The sequence below is a fragment of the Aquarana catesbeiana genome, linkage group LG03 (assembly GCF_042186555.1).
Source record: "Aquarana catesbeiana isolate 2022-GZ linkage group LG03, ASM4218655v1, whole genome shotgun sequence".
Classification (NCBI taxonomy): Eukaryota; Metazoa; Chordata; class Amphibia; order Anura; family Ranidae; genus Aquarana; species Aquarana catesbeiana.
In genome coordinates, this window is record NC_133326.1 from 47,108,491 (window position 1) to 47,119,115 (window position 10,625).

Consider the following 10,625-nt stretch of genomic DNA (forward strand, 5'->3'; position numbering starts at 1 on the left):
TTTTCCGACAACTAAATCCATTCGCCTAAATTCCGATCGTGTGTACACAATTCTGACACACAAAGTGCCACGCATGCTTAGAATCAAGCAGAAGAGCAGCACTGGCTATTCAACTTAATTTTTCTCGGCTCGTCGTACGTGTTGTACGTCACCGCGTTCTTGACGTTCGGAATTTCTGACCAACTTTGTGTGACCGTGTGTATGCAAGACAAGTTTGAGCCAACATCCGTCTGAAAAAATCAATGGATTTTGTTGTCAGAATTTCCGATCGTGTGTACGGGGCATAAGGCTGGCCTTACATTATACAATTTTCTTATTCAATTTGCTTTAGATTTACCTTCACCTATGTAATGTAAGGGCCTGCCTGATTGCATACAATTTGGAAGTGTTTAGGTCTGACCCCATATTATATGTTTTTGGTAAATCTAAAGGAAAATTGCACAGGAAAATTGTTTAATATATGGCCAGCCTAAGTCCTTCTTACATACACACCAACCAACCAGTGAATGCTGAGATCTGTAGTTCCCTTTTGCCTGAAAAGCCACAGGTTGTGTAAAGCAGACACTGTTGGTTAGAAAATGTAGACACGGTTTGGAGAATGGGGTTTGTTATTATAACTATAATTATATATCATATATCATTATTTATTATGCTATATACACGCCAACCTTATATATTTATATACATATATATATATATATATATATATATATATATATACAGTACAATACACATATTCCCTATGCCCAGTAAATATGCACTGCTTCTGTCATACATTTCACAGAGCCTGCCTTCTGAACTACAGGCCAAACCAATCTTGGGCAGAGGACAGATCTGGGGTCTCCATTAAGAGTACCTGTCACAGCCTATTCTCATGGGGGAAGATATCTTATACAATATATTACAGTATCTCACAAAAGTGAGTACACCCCTCACATTTTTGTAAATATTTTATTATATCTTTTCATGTGACAACACTGAAGAAATGACACTTTGCTACAATGTAAAGTAGTGAGTGTACAGCTTGTATAACAGTGTAAATTTGCTGTCCCCTCAAAATAACTCAACACACAGCCATTAATGTCTAAACAGCTGCCAAAAAAGTGAGTACACCAATGTGCAAATTGGGTCCAAAGTGTCAATATTTTGTGTGGCCACCATTATTTTCCAGCACTACCTTAACCCTCTTGGTCATGGAGTTCACCAGAGCTTCACAGGTTGCCCCTGGAGTCCTCTTCCACTCCTCCATGATGACATCACAGAGCTGGTGGATGTTAGAGACCTTGCGCTCCTCCACCTTCCATTTGAGGATGCCCCACAGATGATCAATAGTATTTAGGTCTGGAGACATGCTTGGCCAGTCCATCACCTTTACCCTCAGCTTCTGTAGCAAGGCAGTGGTCATCTTAGAGGTGTGTTTGGGGTCATTATCATGTTGGAATACTGCCCTGCGGCCCAGTCTCCGAAGGGAGGGACCATGCTCTGCTTCAGTATGTCACAGTACATGTTGGCATTCATGGTTCCCTCAATGAACTGTAGCTCCCCAGTGCCAGCAGCACTCATGCAGCCCCAGACCATGACACTCCCACCACCATGCTTGACTGTAGACAAAGACACACTTGTCTTTGTACTCCTCACCTGGTTGCCGCCACACATGCTTGACACTATCTGAACCAAATAAGTTTATCTTGGTCTCATCAGACCACAGGACATGGTTCCAGTAATCCATGTCCTTTGCAGGCTTTTTTGTGAATCATCTGTAGAAGAGGCTTCCTTCTGGGATGACAGCCATGCAGACCAATTTGATGCAGTGTGCGGCATATGGTCTGAGCACTGACAGGCTGACCCCCAATCCCTTCAACCTCTGCAGCAATGCTGGCAGCACTCATACGTCTATTTCCCAAAGACAACCTCTGGATATGACGCTGAGCACATGCACTCAACTTCTTTGTTCAACCATGGCGAGGCCTGTTCTGAGTGGAATCTGTCCTGTTAAATCGCTGTATGGTCTTGACCACCGTGCTGCAGCTCAGTTTCAGGGTCCTGGCAATTTTGTTATAGCCTAGGCCATCTTTATGTAGATCAACAATTCTTTATTTAAGATCCTCAGAGAGTTTTTTGCCATGAGGTGCCATGTTGAACGTCCAGTGACCAGTATGAGAGAGTGAGAGCGATAACACCAAATGTAATACACCTGCTCCCCATTCACACCTGAGACCTTGTAACACTAACGAGTCACATGACACCGGGGAGGGAAAATGGCTAATTGGGCCCAATTTGGACATTTTTACTTAGGGGTGTACTCACTTTTGTTGCCAGCTGTTTAGACATTAATGGCTGTGTGTTGAGTTTTTTTTGAGGGGACAGTAAATTTACACTGTTATACAAGCTGTACACTCACTACTTTACATTGTAGCAAAGTGTCATTTCTTCAGTGTTGTCACATGAAAAGATAGAATAAAATATTGACAAAAATGTGAGGGGTGTACTCACTTTTGAGAGATACTGTATATGTATATCTTACAGTGCTTCACACTATGAATATAATGTGATTGTTATATATCTTTATATACTGCTGTCTGTTTACAGTTATTACATTTACTATTTGTTGCTGTTATTATATATTATTATTTATTGGTTACTGTGACTACATTCACAGCAGTATATATAATTACATATTAAAGAAATTAATATCAATCAATATGTATCATTGTTTAGCACCTTACACACACCAACTAACCAGTGAATACTGGGACTTATAATTCCCGACAAGCTGGCAAGCCACAGGTTGTGTAAGGCAAAGGATGTATGAATGTACACATGGCATGGAGAATGGAAATTGTTATAAATAGATCCCATGTACTGCTGTATATATATACTATTATTATTATATATACTATGTGTTACTGATTTTATATATTTTTTATTTGTTACTGAGGCCATATATTATTTGTTACTATTATGATATGTGTATTATTGGTTACTATACTGTATATCAGTGGTCTCCAAACTGTGGTATGAGAGGGGGGGGGGGGATTCAGCCTGACTGCTTGCTTTTATCTGCCCCTTGGGGCATTATTTCCCCCCACTTTCAGCAAGAGTGGGGCATAGTTCCTGCCAATTACACTGACAATGGGACACTATTCCTCTCACTAACACCAATGATGGGGCACTATTCCTCCCACTGACACCAGGACATTTTCTTCTCCAACTGGCTACAGTCCGACCCCCCTAAAATTTAAAGGACAGTAGACTGGCCCTTTGTTTAGAAAGTTTGGAGACCCCTGATATATATTTATCATTTTTTGCTATTATTGTATATTTATTACTGGTTTCTATATATTTATTGTTACTATTAATATATATGTATTATTTTTTACTATTGCTATATGTTTATTATTAGTTATTGCTATAATACATTTATTATTTATTCCCATTACTCTGTATTTATTATTGGTTACTATAAATGTATTATTTGTTCCCACTGCTATACATTTATTATTATTTATCACTATTATATATTTACTATATTGCTTACTATAAATGTATTATTTATTCCCATTACTATATATTTATTATTAATTATCGCTATTATATATTTATTATTTGTTACTATTATTATATAATTTTTATTAGTTATTGCTCTTATACATTTATTATTTGTTAATGTATTATATATTTATTATCAGTTACTATATATTTATTATTGTTTACTATTACTATAAATGTATTGTTAGTTATTGCTATTATATATTTATTACTATTACTATACATTTATTATTAGTTACTGATATTATACATGTATTATTTATTACTATTATTATATATTTATTATTAGTTAATGCTATTATACATGTATTACTTATAACTATTATTATATATTTATTATTGGGTACTATATATTTATTGTTACTATTACTATATATTTTTTATTTATTGCTATTATAGATTTATTATTATTTATTGGTTATTATATATGAGTTGTTTGTTACCATTATTATATATTTATTTTTGGTTACTATATATTTATTGTTAGTTACTATTATTCTATATTTATTGTTTGTTACTAGTATTATATATTTATTTTGGCTTCTATATATTTAGTTGTTGTCACTATTAGTATATTATATATATATATATATATATATATATATATATATATATATATATATATATATATATATATATATATATATATTTACTATTACTATATATTTATTATTTTTATTGCCATTATATATTTATTGTTGGTTACTATATATTTGTTATTATAATTGCTTATTGCTCCATTACTCACTGGTGTATTTATGATGACATATAGAGTATAAGAAATGATGATGAGGATGATGTATCATTATTTATTGATCCATACAGCTTGCAGTGAATGCTGGGACTTGTAGTCTCCACGACCCCAGACTGTGTATTATGGTAAATGCTGGGACTTGTAGTCCCCACGACCCCAGGCTGTGTATTGCAGTTAATGCTGGGACTTGTAGTCCCCACGACCCCAGGCTGTGTATTGTGGTGAATGCTGGGACTTGTAGTCTCCCGCAACCCCAGACTGTGTACTGTGGTGAACGCTGGGACTTGTAGTCCCCCACGAAGCCAGACTGTGTATCATGGTGAATGCTGGGACTTGTAGTCCCCCGTGACCCCAGACTGTGTATTGTGGTGAATGCTGGGACTTGTAGTCACCTGTGACCCCAGGCTGTGTATTATGGTGAATGCTGGGACTTGTAGTCCCCCGTGACCCCAGGCTGTGTATTATGGTGAATGCTGGGACTTGTAGTCCCCCGTGACCCCAGACTGTGTATTATGGTGAATGCTGGGACTTGTAGTCCCCCGTGACCCCAGACTGTGTATTATGGTGAATGCTGGGACTTGTAGTCCCCCGTGACCTCAGGCTGTGTATTATGGTGAATGCTGGGACTTGTAGTCCCCCGTGACCCCAGGCTGTGTATTATGGTGAATGCTGGGACTTGTAGTCCCCCGTGACCCCAGACTGTGTATTGTGGTGAATGCTGGGACTTGTAGTCCCCCAGACTGTGTATTGTGGTGAATGCTGGGACTTGTAGTCCCCCAGGCTGTGTATTGTGGTGAATGCTGAGACTTGTAGTCCCCCAGACTGTGTATTGTGGTGAATGCTGGGACTTGTAGTCCCCCGTGACCCCAGACTGTGTATTATGGTGAATGCTGGGACTTGTAGTCCCCCGTGACCCCAGGCTGTGTATTGTGGTGAATACTGGGACTTGTAGTCTCCCGCAACCCCAGACTGTGTACTGTGGTGAACGCTGGGACTTGTAGTCCCCCACGAAGCCAGACTGTGTATCATGGTGAATGCTGGGACTTGTAGTCCCCCGTGACCCCAGACTGTGTATTATGGTGAATGCTGGGACTTGTAGTCCCCCGTGACCCCAGGCTGTGTATTATGGTGAATGCTGGGACTTGTAGTCCCCCGTGACCCCAGACTGTGTATTATGGTGAATGCTGGGACTTGTAGTCCCCCGTGACCCCAGACTGTGTATTATGGTGAATGCTGGGACTTGTAGTCCCCCGTGACCTCAGGCTGTGTATTATGGTGAATGCTGGGACTTGTAATCCCCCGTGACCCCAGGCTGTGTATTATGGTGAATGCTGGGACTTGTAGTCCCCCGTGACCCCAGACTGTGTATTGTGGTGAATGCTGGGACTTGTAGTCCCCCAGACTGTGTATTGTGGTGAATGCTGGGACTTGTAGTCCCCCAGGCTGTGTATTGTGGTGAATGCTGAGACTTGTAGTCCCCCAGACTGTGTATTGTGGTGAATGCTGGGACTTGTAGTCCCCCGTGACCCCAGACTGTGTATTATGGTGAATGCTGGGACTTGTAGTCCCCCGTGACCCCAGGCTGTGTATTGTGGTGAATACTGGGACTTGTAGTCTCCCGCAACCCCAGACTGTGTACTGTGGTGAACGCTGGGACTTGTAGTCCCCCACGAAGCCAGACTGTGTATCATGGTGAATGCTGGGACTTGTAGTCCCCCGTGACCCCAGACTGTGTATTATGGTGAATGCTGGGACTTGTAGTCCCCCGTGACCCCAGACTGTGTATTATGGTGAATGCTGGGACTTGTAGTCCCCCGTGACCTCAGGCTGTGTATTATGGTGAATGCTGGGACTTGTAATCCCCCGTGACCCCAGGCTGTGTATTATGGTGAATGCTGGGACTTGTAGTCCCCCGTGACCCCAGACTGTGTATTGTGGTGAATGCTGGGACTTGTAGTCCCCCAGACTGTGTATTGTGGTGAATGCTGGGACTTGTAGTCCCCCAGGCTGTGTATTGTGGTGAATGCTGAGACTTGTAGTCCCCCAGACTGTGTATTGTGGTGAATGCTGGGACTTGTAGTCCCCCGTGACCCCAGACTGTGTATTATGGTGAATGCTGGGACTTGTAGTCCCCCGTGACCCCAGGCTGTGTATTGTGGTGAATACTGGGACTTGTAGTCTCCCGCAACCCCAGACTGTGTACTGTGGTGAACGCTGGGACTTGTAGTCCCCCACGAAGCCAGACTGTGTATCATGGTGAATGCTGGGACTTGTAGTCCCCCGTGACCCCAGACTGTGTATTATGGTGAATGCTGGGACTTGTAGTCCCCCGTGACCCCAGGCTGTGTATTATGGTGAATGCTGGGACTTGTAGTCCCCCGTGACCCCAGACTGTGTATTATGGTGAATGCTGGGACTTGTAGTCCCCCGTGACCCCAGACTGTGTATTATGGTGAATGCTGGGACTTGTAGTCCCCCGTGACCTCAGGCTGTGTATTATGGTGAATGCTGGGACTTGTAGTCCCCCGTGACCCCAGGCTGTGTATTATGGTGAATGCTGGGACTTGTAGTCCCCCGTGACCCCAGACTGTGTATTGTGGTGAATGCTGGGACTTGTAGTCCCCCAGACTGTGTATTGTGGTGAATGCTGGGACTTGTAGTCCCCCAGGCTGTGTATTGTGGTGAATGCTGAGACTTGTAGTCCCCCAGACTGTGTATTGTGGTGAATGCTGGGACTTGTAGTCCCCCGTGACCCCAGACTGTGTATTATGGTGAATGCTGGGACTTGTAGTCCCCCGTGACCCCAGGCTGTGTATTGTGAATACTGGGACTTGTAGTCTCCCGCAACCCCAGACTGTGTACTGTGGTGAACGCTGGGACTTGTAGTCCCCCACGAAGCCAGACTGTGTATCATGGTGAATGCTGGGACTTGTAGTCCCCCGTGACCCCAGACTGTGTATTATGGTGAATGCTGGGACTTGTAGTCCCCCGTGACCCCAGGCTGTGTATTATGGTGAATGCTGGGACTTGTAGTCCCCCGTGACCCCAGACTGTGTATTATGGTGAATGCTGGGACTTGTAGTCCCCCGTGACCCCAGGCTGTGTATTATGGTGAATGCTGGGACTTGTAGTCCCCCGTGACCCCAGGCTGTGTATTGTGGTGAATGCTGGGACTTGTAGTCCCCCAGACTGTGTATTGTGGTGAATGCTGGGACTTGTAGTCCCCCAGGCTGTGTATTGTGGTGAATGCTGAGACTTGTAGTCCCCCAGACTGTGTATTGTGGTGAATGCTGGGACTTGTAGTCCCCCAGACTGTGTATTGTGGTGAATGCTGGGACTTGTAGTCCCCCAGGCTGTGTATTGTGGTGTATTGGATGTACACAGGGCTGGGGTTTCCTCTGATAATAATAATAGTGTGTCTGGTAATGGAGGAGAGGAGGGGGGTGCAGGTCTGGGGTCGCTCCCCTGCCTTGTATACAGAGCTGTGGACGGTGGAAGGTGTGAATGGTGTCACAGTGGTGTCGGGACTCCGGGGAGGGAAGTGTGGTGGTGTCGGTATACTCACAGTGTCAGTGCCTCCCCTCCAGTGTCCGGTCCCTTTGTGCGGCCGGTGTCCGGAGCTGGCAGGGGAGGTACCGCGAGAGCCGGGAATCTCTTCAGGGGGAGATCAGAGGGGGAGAATTGCGGTGTTTCCATAGCAACAAGTGAGGGGCTACTTTATGAGAGGGGGAAACTGTCACCATAGCAACCCCTGAGCGGTGGGCGGGGTGAAGGACGGAGAGTGATGGATTCCTACACGATGTACATCACACAGAGACACGCCCACCACATCAATCCCATAATAGGAGTCATTACAGGGGATGGGGGCTGCGCTCTGCTGACATCTAGTGGTAAAAAAGCAACTGACAGCAGGCAGCGCGCTGAGGGGAAATAATGATGACTGGAAATGGAGATAATCATTTTCCCGCCTTTGTTGTTGGTGGGGTGAGAAGGAGTCTGTAATGTGAAATAAAATGGACACTGATAGACTTTTGTCAAAACCACTGAGACTATGAAAAGCGATCTGCATTCGGACCGCTTTTCAAATGCATTTGACAGGCAGCGAGGAGGCAACATGGTGCCCCTTCTTCACCGCCTTTTTTAACCCCTTAATTCCAGCACCAACACATTGCGTTTGCCCCACTTCTTCATTCACTTCAATGAGTCGTGTTTGGCTGGCTTAGCCCTGGTGCGCACTTCTCACGCAACTCGCTGCGATGTGCACACAGAAAGTCGCATTACAAGTCAAAACACATTTATTTTTATGGGTGCCATCTTCATTGCTGCATCTTAAAAGAAAAAGTTTCTGCACTACTGAGTGCCATAGACTGCAATGTTAACCAGTTACCTAATGGGCACATTTACCCCCTTCCTGCCCAGGCCAATTTTCAGCTTTCAGCCATGTCACATTTTGAATGACAATTGGGCGGAAGCGGAGGAAGAAGAAGCGGAGGAAGAAGAAGCGGAGGAAGAAGAAGCGGAGGAAGAAGAAGCGGAGGAAGAAGAAGCGGAGGAAGAAGTGGAGGAAGAAGAAGCGGAGGAAGAAGAAGCGGAGGAAGAAGAAGCGGAGGAAGAAGAAGTGGAGGAAGAAGAAGCGGAGGAAGAAGTGGAGGAAGAAGAAGTGGAGGAAGAAGGACCAGAGGAAGAAGACGCGGTGGAAGAAGGACCAGAGGAAGAAGACATGGAGCTATGACGGGACATTCTTCTTTTTTAATAAATTATTTTCCAAAACCGTCTCTTTTTTGTAACCCTATACTTTTTTTTGGTGAATGGGTAGGGGCACAATGTACCCCATACTCATTCACATGGGGGAGGGGGCCAGGATCTGGGGGACCCCTTCCAGATTCTGATAATCCCCCCCGCCCGCAGACCCCCACAACCACCGCTCATGGTTGTCGGGAAGAGGATCTTGTCCCCATCAACATGGGGACAATGTTGGCTGTTGTCCGATGGAGCGTACACACGGTCAGATTTTCCGCCAACTGTTGTCAGATTATCTGTGGACAAATGTTGGATGGCAGGTTTTAAAATTTTCCGCAGACAAATGTTTGTTGTCGGATTTTCCGAGCGTGTGTACACAAGTCCGTCGGACAAAAGTCCAAAGTACAAACACGCATGCTCGGAAGGAAGGACGAGCCAGAAGTGGTCGGTCTTTTCAAAGGCTTTTTTTTTCTAGTGATATCAAGAATAATATTATTATGCTTTTTTTTTATGTGGGCAAGTTACCACAACACCATTATCCTGTAGTTTTTAAGATCAAAGATACAACTATGTTGGTGTCCCTTGTCAATTTTACACAAAAATGGAACTGCCTACTCCCAAACTGTCATTTGAAGTAAAACACATAGCCAAGTATTATTCTCCACAATTTTTTTATTGTGCATTAAAAAAAGAAAACCAATAAAATTAAACATGCTATCTGCCAATAGAACTTAACCAAAAAGTGCATTCTATGCATCCAAAAATACCATATATCATTATTCAACCAAAAAATAATGTCAAAGAAAATAACTACACGGCCAATAATAAATAACACGTCATCTCCTCCGATTCAGCAACATGGCTGGTTGACGAACGGCCGTTCAGAAACAAACTGAAAAGCGTGAAATTCAAAGCACAAATCAACACTCACCAAACGTCTACTAACACGAAATTAGAAGTAGCCCAAAGCGTGGCGCTAAAGAGATGAAAAACAATGTAGTACCTCACTGCGGTCGTGTTTGTTGGCCGACAATTCCTTGCTGTTTGTATGCAAGACAAGTTTGGGCCAATGCCCTTCGGACAAATGTCCGAGGTTTTGTTGGCCAACAATCCGATCGTGTGTACGAGGCTTTAGTGTCCAGAGATCATTCTCAGTCACATGCTGTGTGAGTGTTCTCCAGCAGGGCTGGGAAGCTTGCTGTGGGAAAGCTATTAAATATCTGAGTCACTTCCTGCTGTTTCTCTTTCCCTCCAGGAATTTCCCTTGAGAGGATGTCTGTGTGATCCACTTATCTAGGCCTCAGGGCCTAGGAGGTATGGAGTGTTGAGGGATCTCCTGTCATGGGAGGTGTCCCTAAGCTGCTGGCTGAGATGAAGTGCTACTGGCTGTCTGGGGAAGCAAAGCTGCGGTTGTCCTACCACAGGGATGGTGAATGACCGACCGAGCTGGGAAGCACCACATGAATCTTCCTACTGCTGTCCTGCCTTGTATCCTAATGCCCTGCACACACGATCAGACATTGATCGGACATTCCGACATCAAAATCCATGGATTTTTTCCGACGGATGTTTGGCTCAAACT

At 44.0% G+C, this 10,625-nt stretch overlaps 1 protein-coding gene across 2 annotated transcripts in view; it reads right to left on the reverse strand.

Annotated features, from left to right (window-relative positions):
* ARNT2 (aryl hydrocarbon receptor nuclear translocator 2) overlaps positions 1-8,093 on the reverse strand; it is a 199,302-nt gene extending 191,209 nt beyond the window's left edge. Inside the window, exon 1 of one of the 2 annotated variants that reach the window (XM_073618473.1) lies at positions 7,869-8,093. The gene's annotated coding sequence lies outside the window, so the exon portion shown is untranslated. The remainder of the gene's footprint in view (positions 1-7,868) is intronic. The other variant, XM_073618474.1, reaches the window with a different exon arrangement.
* Positions 8,094-10,625: the final 2,532 nt, after the last annotated feature.